The sequence below is a fragment of the Sapajus apella genome, unplaced genomic scaffold (assembly GCF_009761245.1).
Source record: "Sapajus apella isolate SASKATOON/1434 unplaced genomic scaffold, GSC_monkey_1.0 scaffold43, whole genome shotgun sequence".
Classification (NCBI taxonomy): Eukaryota; Metazoa; Chordata; class Mammalia; order Primates; family Cebidae; genus Sapajus; species Sapajus apella.
The window spans coordinates 18,969,747-18,984,247 of record NW_022436983.1 but is presented as its reverse complement, the minus strand read 5'-3'; the positions used below and the strand labels follow the sequence as shown (position 1 = coordinate 18,984,247).

Below are 14,501 nucleotides of genomic sequence, written 5' to 3'. Positions count from 1 at the left end.
CTACCATATACCAGCCACCCTAAACACCACCCAGGGTCTCTCCCTCTGGGAGGTGGGTCTCTGCATCCTCTAGAGTGAGTTTCTGTTATCCAGAGAAAGCCAGAGGGAATTAAGGTAACAGGCATCTCTGGTCCATCCCCTCACCTACAGGACCTTGTTCATACCTCATGCTGCAGGTTGAGCTTTTAGTCCTGGCCACTCCTTTGGGGGCTGTATTTCTGTATTCCAGGTCTGGGGAACATCCCATATTCCTGGGGTAGGGGTTTGGGGACACACCAAGGGAAATAAATTTCAAACCCTGATCCTGAAGTCATTCTGTGCCATCCTTCTGAATGTCTCACCTGAATTGGACCCCTTTGAAGGCTGCAGAAGCCGTACCCAGCCTCCCTCAAATTAGTTTCTGGACCTTTCTAGAGCAGCCCACCTCTGAACACCTCAGCTCTGGGTACCAAGGGGTTAATGCATGGAGCCAGCTCAGCAAATGTTTACCTAATGGGCAGCCTGCTTCAATCCCCAGGTAATTAACAGTCTGCTTTCCAAAGCCTAGGCAGAAAGATTTATTTCTTCTTTTCTCCTTTCCCAGGGATGCCTCTTGTGAACACAGCTTTCTGTGGGATCTTTGAGAAGACGCACAGCAGAGTTTGGGAGCTGAGGGCAGGGATCAGGCCTGGAGCGAAGCAGGCCCAGAGGTGGGCACCAAGGAGGAGATGAAGGGGGCTTTGTTTCATTTCTCTCTGAGTCTTAGCCCCAACTTGGGAGCATGCCCCCAGACTGCCATTCTTGAATATGTAATAATTACTGGTATAATCGGTGGAGCCCCTGCAGGGGCTGCGACCCTTATGTACTTTGCCTCACTTAACTTTCACAACTACTAGAAGAGCGAGGCCCTCTTATCTCTGCTTTCAGATTAGGGAAAGGAAATGCAGGGCATGAAATCACTTGTTTAGGCTGGGCCCGGTGGCTCACACCTGTAATCCCAGCACTTTGGGAGGCTGAGGCAGATGGATCACCTGAGGTCAGGAGTTCGAGACCAGCCTGACCAACATGGTGAAACCCAGCCTCTACTAAAAAGACAAAAAAAAAAAAAAAAAAGTAGCCAGGTGTGGTGGTGGACGCCTGTAATCCCAGCTACTTGGGAAGCTGAGGCAGGAGAATCACTTGAACCCATGAGGTGGAGGTTGCCGTGAGCCAGGATCGAGCCACTGCACTCCGGCCTAGGCGACAAGAGTGAGACTCCATCTCAAAAAAAAAAAAAAGTCTGGGAATTTTTTTAAAACTCACCAATTTATATAAAGACATGTGTGATATAGCTAAAAACTAGGTATGGGAAAAATTGCTCAGTGGACTTGGGAGCACAGAGTTGATGCAACAGAATCTTGAAATGCTGTTTGGAAAGTGGAATAACTAACATTTACTAAGCACTAATGACATGTCAGGCACTTGGCATAGAGAAAGGTCTTTACATGCAAAAATCTCATTTAGTATCCTCAAGGGTCTTCTGAGGTAGGTATTATCACCATTCTTCCTTTTTTTTTCTTCTTTTTGAGACAGAGTCTTGCTCTGTCTCCCAGGCTGGAGTGCAGTGGTACAGTCACAGCTCACTGCAGCCTCAACTTCCCAGGCTCAAGTGATCCTCCCACCTCAGCCTCCTAAGTAGCTGGGACCACAGGCACATGCCACCATGCCAGGCTAGTTTTTTTTTTTTTTTTTAAGAGATGGGTTTCACTATGTTGCCCAGGTTGGTCTTGAACTCCTGGGCCCAAGTGACTATCTCACTCTTCTGTTGCTAATGGCTTACTACAGCAATTTAAGGAAATGACACCTCCGGGATTAGATGTAAATGTAGAGTGTTCAACATAGCATCCAGTACATAGCAGGTACTGAACAAATCCACTGCTTTTTCTTCCATAAGGGAAAGTAAAAAAAAAATCCAGCAGATCTAATACCAGATAGACCATGGTTCAAGTACAGGGTTTCCTCTACACTGGTTGGGTGACCCTAGGCGAGTGATTTCTCAAAAAAAAAAAAAAAAGAAATCACTCGTCTAGGGTCACCCAACCATTGTATTCAAACTAGAAAATGCTAAGCCTGCTTACTGCCTTGCCTGTTCCTTTCCTGAAACTAGACAGAGCGGGAGTGGGGTTTGGCTTCGGCTCACCCCCACTGGAGCATTCTTTCACACATTCACATTGATTCATAAAACCCATTACACATCTTGCTGACACCACGCTGACTAACCCCGAAGGTTTAGCCAAACAAAGAAAATCACCATTCTGTATTGTTCTGGGCACTCATAATGTGTAACCATGCCTTTTACTTCAAGGAATCCAGGAACTGGCTTTAGGAAATCCAGTGGTTGTAGAACTGATTTACAGGCTTGTTGCTGTTGGCCAGACCACCACCAGGTGGCCCATTACTCAAGAAAACCAGCCAACCAGATGTGAGGACCTGCAGAGCCCACCTCACGTGCTTTGCCTGGCCCAGACTGCATAACCTACCCACTATCAATTCCCATGCTTTGCCTAGTAAAAATTCCCAGCCAGCTCTTTTCAGAGAGTCAGCCAGGGAATTTTCTCGCTGTCTTGTGCTGCCTCCCTTATGCCCAGGCACAAGCTCCAATGAAGCCTTGTCTGGTTAAACTCTTTTGGCCTCATGTCAATTTCTATTGCATTGACAGCCCAAGAACTCATCCTTGGGATCCAAACCACACTAAAGGTTCTTGCCCACCTTTTCCCCTCTGCCACCTGACAGACCCCTTGTGTCTCCCACGGCATAGCATGCCCGCTCCTCTCCCAAGAGAGTATAACAAACTTCTTCTGTGAGTATAACAAAATTCTTTTTTTTTTTTCTTTAAAAAAAAAAAAAGAGATGGGGTTCCACCACATTGGCCAGTCTGGTCTCGAACTCCTGACCTCAGGTGATCCACCTACCTCGGCCTCCCAAAGTGCTGGGATTACAGGCATGAGCCTAACAAACTTTTTTTCAGTGGCAGTCATCTCCTGATCTGTTGGCTTCACCATATCTAAACAATTGTAAGCCAGTCCCTCATGGCTTCCATCATACTTAGAATAAAATCCAGACTTCTTTCAATGGCCTAGAAGGCCCGCTGAGCTCTGGCCTCTCTCTGCCCTCCAAGCCCTGGCCTCTGCCCTCCCTTGCCCCGGGCTCCAGCCCCACTGCTTTCTTCCTGCCCTCACACCAGCAGAGCCTTGAGGACCTTCCTTTGCTATTCCCTCTGCCTAGAACATATTTGTCCAGAGCTCAGCAGGGATGGCTTCTTTTCCATGTCCAGGGCTCAGTTTACAGTCACCTTCTCAGCCAGGCCTTCTCAGCCAGGATCACTCACCATCAAGGAACAATAACAGCCAACACTTCCTGGAAATTTTCCATGGCCCAGACACTATTTTATGTACTTTCTATTTACTATTCACTCCTTGAATCCTCACAACAATCTCTAAGGTAGATATTGTGACTCTTTCTATTTTGCAGATAAGGAAACTGAGGCTCAGAGAGGTTAAATTACATGACGGAAGTTTTACAGCTAACAATCAGGAAAGCCAGAACTCAAACCCAGCAGCCTCAAACCCGTAGTCCACGCTTGGAACCACAGAGCTGTATTTCTTAACACAGAGTAAGGGCACAATAAATACTAGCGTATTGTTGTTTTATCAGAGCCTATGTTTCACCCACCAGTTTTCTTCCTCTTTTTTAAAAAAAATAATATCTTGACTGTAGACCTGTGTGGGCAGGAGCCTGATGAGTTATTTATTTTTTTATTTATTTAGAGACAGAGTTTCACTCTTGTTGCCCAGGCTGAAGTGTGGTGGCCACCTTCCGGGTTCAAGTGATTCTCCTGCCTCAGCCTCTCAAGTAGCTGGGATTACAGGAATGCACCACCAAGCTCAGCTGATTTTGTATTTTTAGTAGAGATGGGGTTTCACCATGTTGGCGAGGCTGGTCTTGAACTCCTGACCTCAGGTGATCCACCCCCTTGGACTCCAAAAGTGCTGGGATTACAGGTGTGAGCCACCACACCCAGCCAACATTATTTTTTAATGTAGAGGCTAGGTCTCGCTCGGTTGCCCAGGCTGGGAGTACCACAGCTATTCATAGGTGTGATCATAGCTCACTGCATCCTCAACCTCCTGGGCTGAAGCGATCCTCCCGCCTCAGCCTCCTGAGTAGCCGGGATTAGAGGCATGGGCTGCTACCCTCTCCCTGATTTTCTTTCATTAAGTTTGGATTCCTTCACACAAGTCATTCACTGTCCAGTTTGTCCCTCTTGCTCCCTATTGTCTTAGCCCAATTTAAACTAACTTGGTTGAACCCTGAAGTCATTCATGCCTCTTGCTCAGCCTCTCATTTTTGTTGTTGTTGTTGGTTTTGAGACAGACTTTTACTCTGTCACCAAGCACGTAATGGAGCAATCATGGCTCACTGCGGCCTCTGCCTCCTGGACTCAAGCGATCCTCCCACCTCAGCTCCCCGAGTAGTTGGGAATGTAGGCGCACACCACTGCAGCTGGCTAATTTTTTTTTCCAGTTTTGTAGAGCTGGGTGTGGTGGCTCACACCTATAAGCCCAGTGCTTGGGAGGCTGAGGCAGGTGGATCACTTGACATCAGGGGTTTGAGACCAGCCTGGCCAACATGATGAAATCCTGTCTCCACTAAAAACACAAAAATCAGCCAGCTGTGGTATGGTGGTACACGCCTGTAATCCCAGCTACTCAAGAGGCTGAGGCAGGAGAATCAAAAACAAATTTGTGGAGACATGGTCTTGCTATGTTACCTGGCCTGGCCCCTCATTCTTTTAACCAATACCCACCATGCCAGGTGCTGTGCAAGGCCCACAAAAATGAATAAGTTACCCTCACCTTTCAGGCACCCACAGTCACATGCGGAGGCAGACCTGCACCGGGTCACTTCACTGCAGGGTTATGTGTGCTGTCCTGGGGATGCCAACAAGTGTCAGAGAAGCACCTGAGAGCACAGAGCAATCAGCCAAGGAGAACATCCCAGAGAAAGTGACATCTCTACTGGTTTGAAGGACTAGACAGGAAGCAGATGGGAGAAGTGCAGCACAATCAAATGCATGAAGGTGGCTGAGCGCACGCGTGTCTAGGGACCTGCTGGTCACGTTGGGTGTGAAATGCATGAAGGTGGCTGAGCGTACGTGTGTCTAGGGACCTGCTGGTCACGTTGGGTGTGAAATGCATGAAGGTGGCTGAGCACACACGTGTCTAGGGACTGGCTGGTCACGTTGGATGCAAAGCAGGCATGAATCTGCCTGGCTGAGGGAAATTGATCCAGATCTTGAAGGGCCTCTGTAAGGACTGCAACTTCTGTTGTGGAGGCTGCAAGCAATCCCAGAGGGATTTTTTTTTTTTTTTTTTTTTGAGACAGAGTGTCACTGTGTTGCCAGGCTAGAGTGCTGTGGTGCAATCTTGGCTCACTGCAACCTCCGCCTCCTGGGTTCCAGCAATTTTCCTGCCTCAGCCTCCCAAGTAGCTGGAATTACAGGCAGGCACCTACACACTCAGCTACTTTTTTTGTGTTTTTAGTAGAGACAGGGTTTCAGCATGTTGGCCAGGCTGGTCTCCAACTCCTCAGGTGATCTGCCCGCCTTGGCCTCCCAAAGTGCTGGGATTACAGGCGTGAGCCACTGCACCCTGCCCTCAGTCCGTTCTTGGAACGCACTCCATCACCTGGCTCGCAGAACTCAGACTGCACAATGGTTACTTCATCACTGGCCAGGGTTCACAGTTACCGCAGCAGAGGCCTCTCTATACCTCCCTCCCCTCCAGCCTCGCCCACTGCCACCCTCCCTTCCTGCCCCCACGCGGGTCCCCTGACCCCACTTTACCTGACATGTTTGTATAACTTTCTCAGGCTCCCAGCTGGCATTGCTGCCTACAGTGGGATCTGATCATGAAAGGAAAACAGTGCCCTGGGGACCCCAGACGCCCTACTCTACTTCACATGCTGCACCCTGTCTGCTGCCAACCTCTCTGCCCTGCCCCTGTGCCCAAAACCAGTTCTGTGTCAGGCTAGGCAGTCTTCCTAGAAATTTTAAGCCGGGATTGGCACAATATTGCTGGCAAGGTTTCCACCCCCTCTCCCATTCCAACCCCATCCAGTTTCTCCAAAACTACTAAGAACTTGGTGCTCACCAAATCAGCTCATGTTCTGCAGGCCAGCAAGCCTTCACCAGGCATCTGATAGGCTTGATAACAACAAGGTTGGAAGCCAGGAAGAGAACATTAAGGGCAGGAATTCAGCCCTGCCTTGGCCTCTAGGTATACCCAAACTGGCCCAGTTTCCAAGAATCATTTTGATGAGAGATTCTGGGAAGCAGGACATTGTTGAGTAAACTCTCAAAGGCCTGGAAGGAGCCAGAAAGCAGAAAGGGTAATGCTTCCCCGTCTCAGGTGGGCTTGAGCAGGAAGTCCAGCTCCTTTCCTTGTGGGAAGCCCCCTCAGCCTGGCCTCCTTCTGGGTTCCGTAGCCCCTGCTTCTCTCAGCTAGGGCTCTGGGGGATGTCCCCCATCTCTACACTTAGGCTTGGCAGACAGGGAATATGAGAGCAGCCTCAGGAACCCAGTTCCCTTCCCTTCCCAACAGCCAGGCATCAAGGTATGGTAGCAGAACAGGGAAATCTGAGTTTAATCCTGGTTTGGCCAGCCATTAACTATAAGACCTTGGGTAAGTCACCCAGCCTCTGCATACCTTGGTTTCCCAACCTGCAAACTGGGGGTGGAGCTACTGACCTCTCAGAATCATTGTGCCAACTGAATGAGCTCAAGTGTTCCAAGCACTTGGCACAAACATGTTCCTTCCCAAGGTTGGACGCTGGCATTTGGCATTCTTTAGGTGGAGTGGGGCCAGGGTGGGCATTAGCTGGACCACACCGATTCAACACATATTTTGGCAGAGAAGACAGCACTTGTAAAGGTATGCAGGGGTAACAGGGCATGGCAAGGTTGGAGAATGTTACGTTCCCAAGCAGTTTGCTGCTCCGTGGAGCAAGGCGTGACCAAGAATGAGGAGATGGGAGATGAGACAAAAAAGACCAGCCAGGGTCAGGATGCGGAGGGCCTTGAGCCAGACGAAAAAGCTTAGGCTCCACATGTACCCCTTAAACTTAAAAGTTGGAAAGAAAAAACACATATATATAAAATAAGTAAAAGGCTTAGGCTCCATTTCAGGCTCCCCGTCATGGGGTGCAGCAGTGAGGACTGTGGAATGTGAACCAGGCAGACCCGGCTGCACATTTCAGTTCATTTCATTTAGCCTAGTGCTGGGAGGCTGCAGTGAGCTCTATTTGTGCCACTGCACTCCAGCCTGGGTGACAGAGCCAGATCCTGTCTCTTAATTTAAAGAAAACAAAAAAAAGAATAGGCCAGGCACAGTGGTTCACACCTGTAACCCCAGCACTTTGGAGGCTGAGGCGGGCAGATCATGAGGTCAGGAGATCGAGACCGTCCTGGTCAACAGGGTGAAACCCCATCTCTACTAAAAATACAAAAAAATTAGCTGGGTATGGTGGCGCATGCCTGTAGTCCCAGCTATTCGGGAGGCTGAGGCAGGAGAATTGCTTGAACCCAGGAGGTGGCAGTGAGCCAAGATCACGCCACTGCACTACAGCCTGGGCAACGGTGTGAGATTCTGTCTCAAAAAAATAAGAAAAGAAAAGAAAGAGAGAGAGAAAGAAAGAAAGAGGGTGAGAAGAAGAGAGGGAGGGAGGGAGGGAGGGAGGGAGGGAGGGAGGAAGGAAGGAAGGAAGGAAGGAAGGAAGGAAGGAAGGAAGGAGAAAAAAATAGGGGAAAGAAGGAGAAAAAAGGAAGGAAGGAAGGAAGGAAAAAGAAAGAAAGGAAAGGGATGAAGGGAAGGGAAGGAAGGAAGGAAGGAGAAAAAAGAGGGGAAAGAAAGAAAGAAGGAAAGAAAGAAAGAGAGAGAGGAAGGAAGGGAGGAAGGAAGGAAAGAAGGAAGGAAGGAAGGAAGGAGAGACATAAAGAGAGAAAGAAAAGGGAGGGAGGGAAGGAAGGAAGGAAGAAAGGATGGAAGGAAGGAGGGAGGAAGGAAAGGAGACAGAAGGTAACAAAGAAGGAAGGGAGAAAGGAAGATAGAGAAAAAGAGAAAGAGAGAGAAAAGGAAAGAAAGAAAGGAGAGAGAAAGAGAAAGCCAGCAAGCAAGAAAGAAAAAGGAGATTCTTCTTTAGAAAGAAAAAAGAAAAAGAAAGAAAAAGGAGAAAGACTATCTTATCTGAAGACGGGGAAGTTGGGCATTTAGGCACCAACTCTCTTGATGGTTAAAGGTTGCCTCTGAGGTATGTAACACACCTGTTCCTTCTGGTTCATAGATACCTAAGAAAGCTCTCAGGCAAGGAAGCCAAGAGAAGCAGGCCCTTGTGTGGTGGGGCTCTGAGCATGCTGAAAACTACCACACTGGCAAGGGACTCAGAGAAGGGATGGGGGCTATGAGGCAGGTGTCAACACTGTCTGCTGTTACCTCTTTGAGCCTCTGTTCTCTCATCTGGAAAATGGAAAGGATATGAAATACTTCACAGGAATATTAAATGTAAAGTATTTGAAAGTTACCTAATGACATGGCTGATGCATAGGGGATAAACAATAAATGGTAGGTATGCTTAGGGTCAGCTCAGATGCCAGTTCCTCGGAGAATCCTTCCCTCCCACTCTATTGAGAGTAGCTCACTCCCTTCATTCTCCATCAAAGCAGCATCCTATTTCCTGTGGAGCATTTTAACATAGTATATAATTATCTCGGTTATGTATTTGTTTGACGTTTTGGTTTGGTTTTTGTTTTAGAGACAAGGTCTCACTCTGTCACCCAGGCTGCAATGCAGTGTCGCAATCATAGCTCATTGCAGCCTCAGACTTCTAGGTTCAAATCATCCTCCCACTTCAGCCTTGTGGTAGATAGGACTTCAGGCACGCACTACCATGCCCAGCTACTTTTTTTTAATTTTTTGTTTGTTTGTTTGTTTTTGAGAGACAGTCTCCCTCTGTTGCCAGACTGGAGAGCTGTGGCGCAATCTTGGCTCATCGCAACCTCTGACTCCATGGTTCAAGCAATTTTCCTGCCTCAGCCTCCTGAGTAGCTGGGATTACAGGCACATGCCACCATGTCCAGCTAATATTTTTGTATTTTTAGTAGAGACAGGGTTTTACCATGTTGGCCAGGATGGTCTCGATCTCCTGACCTCTTGATCCACTCGCCTTGGACTCCCAAAGTGCTGGGATTACAGGTGTGAGCCACCATACCCAACCAAGACAAATCATTTCTTTCTTTCTTTTTTTTTTCAGACAAATCCTTTCTATATGCCCAGCATGCAGCCCAGAAGAGACATCATCATATGCTGAGATGTAAGAAAGAGGAAGGCAGCCCCTGAAGTCCAGGGGCCAGTCTGACACAGCCAGGCCTTGGCCTTGGCCTGTTGGACATAAACAACTTTATAGAACATCAACAGCAGACAAGGCCACTCTGTGACTGTGATAATCAAAACACAAGCAGGACCACTCCTAATCATGTCTGAACACAAACAAAAGATACATATTGTCCAAACCACTTAAAAGACCAACCATCCCCCTATCGCTGCCAAAATGAGAGGCTGCTGCTTCTTATCTATGACAGCTTTAGCCTGGGTCTAGCCTCCCCTCCTAGGTGCATTTTATCAAGACCCAAGTCATAGAATTACCCCTGCTCTTGACAGCATCCAATCTAAAGCCAAGCCCTGCTTCCTTAAACTCTCCCAAATTATCTAACAAAAGCCCAGATTCTGTAAGTTCTTTCTTCCACCCTCCTGCTGAGATGCCCCTCTATACCATTTCCCCATTGCCTGCATGCTCACTTGTTGCAATGAGTAACTAATACAACTTGTTTAATTACAGGTGTGTTTCTGGTGGTTTTTGACTGGAATGCAAGACTGTCCCTCCCCACCACCACAGAAAAAGTTTTGTCCACCAAACTTCAGCAGGTAGTGGGAGAATAGAAAATCCAAAGCTGGTCACCCAAATACCAGCTTGAAGCAATTTAGCAACAAAGGAAAGGCCAGACTTAGGACAGTAGCTGACAGCGGACTTGAAGGGAACTTCAGGCTGTTGGAGGATGAGATCTATGATGAAAATGCTGGAAAATCAACCATTTGCTTAAAAAGGTAAAAGCATTTGGGTTGTTTATCCCAGAAAAGACTGGCTTGGAAAGAAGTGTGGTTAAACTCAACTGTTTTATTTTGCAACAGGGAAGAGTTTGATTGTGCCCAAGGAATATCTTCCTAACGGGGACAACGGAGGTAAAGGAGGAGGTGGCATGCCCGTCCCTGGGGAATTTTAAACTCAGCTGGCCAGCCAATGGCTGCAGCATAGCCTGATCTGGGAGTAGGAGGCTGAAGTGACCTCCAGCTGTCCCTCTCATGACCAGGACCTCCGGCTTGTCATGAGAGTTCTGGCCAGCTGCACAGCACGGATTAATGTGCCAAAGGGAGCCGCTCTCTGATCTGTACTAAGCTTTTCAGCTTCTGTGGTCGCCGCCATCAGCCACAGATTTAATGAGAGCCGGGGCTTAATTACCACAGTGCAGCGCTGCCAACACTCTCTCCGGATGACTTTATCTTGGCTCCTGGAAGGATGGGGGTGACAACAAGTGTGTCGGCAGGAGAGGAAAGCCTAAAGCAGGGAGTCTGGACCCTGGTGATTCGAGGGAATGTGGGCTGCAAGAGTGGGTGGAGGGGACGACTGCAGACTCAGTACCTGACCTCAAAGAGCTCACAATGTGTCAAGAGTTAAAACCTCTAATCCAGGAGATAGCCCAAGGCAGTGTGAGTCAACTCCCATGTGTCGCGGAAACTTTGGCGGCGTGAACAAATCTCCTAGAGGAGGGGGGTGGGGGATGGGGGCGTGGGGGCGTGCAGGTTGGGTAAGGAAGATCTTGAATGTCAGGCTAGGCAGTTGGGACTTCATTTCATAGGTAGTAGAGAGCCATCGAACGTTTTTGAGCTGCCGGAACGATCCAAATTTCCTGTGGAAGTTTACTTAATCCAGTACTCCTGAGGGATGGGCTCTGCCTATCCCCCCTTCCCCCCCAAGAATATCTCCTTCCATGCCTCACACTCTGCTGCAGCCAGCGCTGGACTGATTGCCATACTCTGAAACGTTCTTCACAGTCTCTGTACTCCTGGCTACGTTCTTTCCTTCTGGTCTCAAAGTTAACATCGCTCCCTCTAAGGAGCCCTGCGGACACCGCCCTTTTCTCCCAAGCCTGGGCACGGGCTCCCACGCTGGCTGTGTCTCCCCATGAGATCACAGCTCTGTGCTGTCATTATTCATTTGTCTGAATTCTCTGCTAGGCTGTGATTCTGTGGAGGCTAGCGGGTATCGTGTCCTTCTGTGGAGGCTAGTGGGTATCGCGTCGCTAAGAGCCAGCATAAGGCAGTGATGTCGGGGTGGATGCGGCCCAGCAGATCGCTAGGGTTCCTCCCCTTTCTCGGCCAGGGAGTCTTTTGAGGACAATGGAAAATCACAGGTGTCAACAGGTCTAGGCTGGGAGGGAATGTCCCCTTAATTGAATGAACAGTCTGTTATTCTTACAGGAAGCAAAGCGTGCAAAAGACACAAAACAAACTCCGATCGCCTCCTATCTCCCTGACAATAAAGCGAAGCGGGGGCCATTTCTAGGCATGCCTGGGGACTATTTAAGGAAGTTGAGGCGGAGGGTTACACTCGGAATTACCAAAAACTCCTCCGCTCGAGAGCAGAAATAGCGGCGGCTCCTCTTCAGGCCACCAGGGGGAGGAATCGCACCGCATCCCGGGCCTTGGGCAGTTTCGCATGGGTACGGTGTAGGTGGGGGAAATCGCGTAGATCTCTGGGAGTTGTAGTCCTAGGTTGTAATGCGCAGTCTCACTTTCTGCACATCGAGAGTTGTAGTTCCAGAGTGAGGAACTGGACGTGCTTCTAAGCGTCCATGTTGAGCCCTGGAAACTACAACGACCAAAGGGCCACGGGCTCCTGGGCGGTTTCTCGTTTCCGTCGAGTCCAACGTTTGGGGCTGCTTCTGAGGGATCAGCTCAACTGGGTAAGTTTGGCTGGAGAAAGCTTCTATATGTCCATTGAGCTCCCTACAGACTTTCCTATCTGTCCCGGTTTGGGGCCTCGGAGTTTCAGTCGGAGGAATTGCACATTAATCTTTGTCCTTTCCGTTTTCTCTTCTTTTCCTTTTTTTTTTTTTTTTTTTTGCCCTCTCAACCCAGCTTTCCCGACTCCGGGAAGAACCGGGAAGAGAAGACCGTCCTTTCCGTTTTCTATTCAGACACTTGTAGCCACCCACTCCCTTGACCCTCCCACGGTCGCCTCGCGCTTTCACGGCCGGCGCCCCTGAAACTACCCCTGAGCTCCAGTCCCAGGACCCAGTCCCCGCAGCCCTACCTTGGACCCCACAGCCCTACCCTGATTTCTCGGCTCCACCCTGAACCTGCAGCTTCACCCGCCCTGAACCCTGGCTTCTTTATGCTCCTCCACCTTTTGTGTACTTTGCTCTTACTCCCAATTTTCTGTTTTTCACGCCGGTGGAAGGAGAGTCTCCATTCCTTCTTCCCAATCCGCGAATACCCTGGACTGGAAGTCAGCAGACCCGCTTCTAGGCCAGCTCTGCCTCTCACCCTCTGTGACCTTGGGCAAATCATACAACTCCGGACTCAGTTTCTTCCTCTCTAAAACGGAGTATGACTGCTGCTCCATCAGTCTCGGGGTGAGGAGTGTTGTGGAGCCAACAAGTTAGTATGTGTATAAATGTCTTGTAAACTGTAAGACCCTCACGAAAGACAGAGATTATTTTTATCACAATTGTTAATGCTCTGGAACACTCTTATCACGGCTCTTTTCTAGCTCTGCCACCTTGTTGCTCAAACCCATCCCTTGAGCGCTTGGTGTCTTCATTGTCTAAGAGCTGGATGATATTTCCTCACTTCTTCCAGAGACCAAAGGTCAGGCCAATGAGCTGTTAGTCTCCAGAGACCTTTGTCTGAAAGGAAGCACCAGAGAAGTGTGTATCTTGGACTGTATCCTGAAATATCCAGTGATGAAAGGGCCACACAGCTGGCAGAGCAGCAGTCCTCTCCACACCAGAAACAGGGCCCCAGCAGGAGAGGACAGCTGCAACCTAAGCCCCATCCATTCCCTCTTGGCTCTTGTGGACCTGTTCAGTAGACACCAGCTTTGATAGGGCCATCTCAGGCCTGAAAAGGCTGGTGGGAGAGAATCCGTTTTGCCAAAGGGCTTAATCCAGGAAAAATGAGAGACCTTGGCTAGGAAAGAGAGACATAGCATTGTTAATTAGTTCCTAACATTTTATAAGCACTCAAAATGCCCCAGGCCCTAGGCAATATTTTCACTTATGAAGTATCCATTTTACATATAAAGAACTTAGAGAGGCCATGTAGTTAAAATAATTATAGCTGCCTCCTATGGTTATATAGTACCTTCTATGCATCGAAGGCTTTACATGCATTATTTAATCCTCATCAACAATCTCATTAATAGTTACTATTTCTTTTTGAGACACCGCCTCGCTCTGTCAACTGGGCTGAAGTGCAGTGGCACAATCTTGGCTCATTGCAGTCTCTGGCTCCCAAGCTCCAGCAATCCTCCTACCTCAGCTTCTTGAGTAACTGGGAATACAGTTGCAAACTACTACACCCAGCTAATTTTTTGTTTTTTAATTTTTTGTAAGACAGATTTTGCCATGTTGCCTGGGCTGGTCTTGAACTCCTGGGCTCAAGCAATCCTTCCCACTTGGCCTCCCAAAGTGCTGGGATTATAGGTGTGAGCCATTGTGCCTGGCCGTAGTTATTATTCCTGTTGTGAGAATAAATTATCAGAGGCTTAGAGTTTGAGAAACTTGTTCAAGATCACACAGCTAATAAGTGGCAGGGGTAGAATTCAGAGTCATCAAAACCTTTTCTCACCCATTAGACCATATAGCCTTATTTTTAGATCAAAAACACAAAGATTGGGCCGGGCACGGTGGCTCACACCTGTAATCCCAGCACTTTGGGAGGCCAAGGCGGGTGGATCACGAGGTCAAGAGATCGAGACCATCCTGGTCAACATGGTGAAACCCCGTCTCTACTAAAAATACAAAAAAAATCAGCTGGGCATGGTGGCGCATGCCTGTAATCCCAGCTACTCAGGAGGCTGAGGCAGGAGAATTGCCCGAACCCAGGAGGCGGAGGTTGCGGTGAGCCGAGATCGCACCATTGCACTCCAGCCTGGGCAATAAGAGCGAAACTCCATCTCAAAAAAAAAAAAAAAAACCACAAAGATTAAAGAAGGCTTGAGATGGGTTTAAATCAAAGCCAAATGAAGGAACATTTATTGAATCCCAACTCTGTGGGGAAAGCATACAGATAGACAGTTTGGCCTACAAAAAGTATAAAACCCAGGCTTTTTTTGGGTTTTTTTTTGTTTGTTTGTTTTTGTTTTTTTTT

General features: G+C 48.5%; 1 protein-coding gene and 1 non-coding gene across 7 annotated transcripts in view; one reads left to right on the top strand and one right to left on the bottom strand.

Moving 5' to 3' along the window:
- Positions 1-5,670: 5,670 nt before the first annotated feature.
- LOC116566716 lies at positions 5,671-5,753 on the bottom strand. Its single transcript, XR_004275991.1, has one exon.
- Positions 5,754-10,099: 4,346 nt separating this feature from the next.
- PAFAH2 (platelet activating factor acetylhydrolase 2) overlaps positions 10,100-14,501 on the top strand; it is a 43,404-nt gene continuing 39,002 nt past the window's right edge. For 3 of the 6 annotated variants that reach the window (XR_004275887.1, XM_032300905.1, XM_032300904.1), the window contains exon 1: positions 11,923-12,091. The gene's annotated coding sequence lies outside the window, so the exon portion shown is untranslated. Of the gene's footprint in view, positions 10,176-11,922; positions 12,092-14,501 lie in introns of those variants that run through there. The other 3 variants (XR_004275886.1, XM_032300901.1, XM_032300903.1) reach the window with 2 other exon arrangements.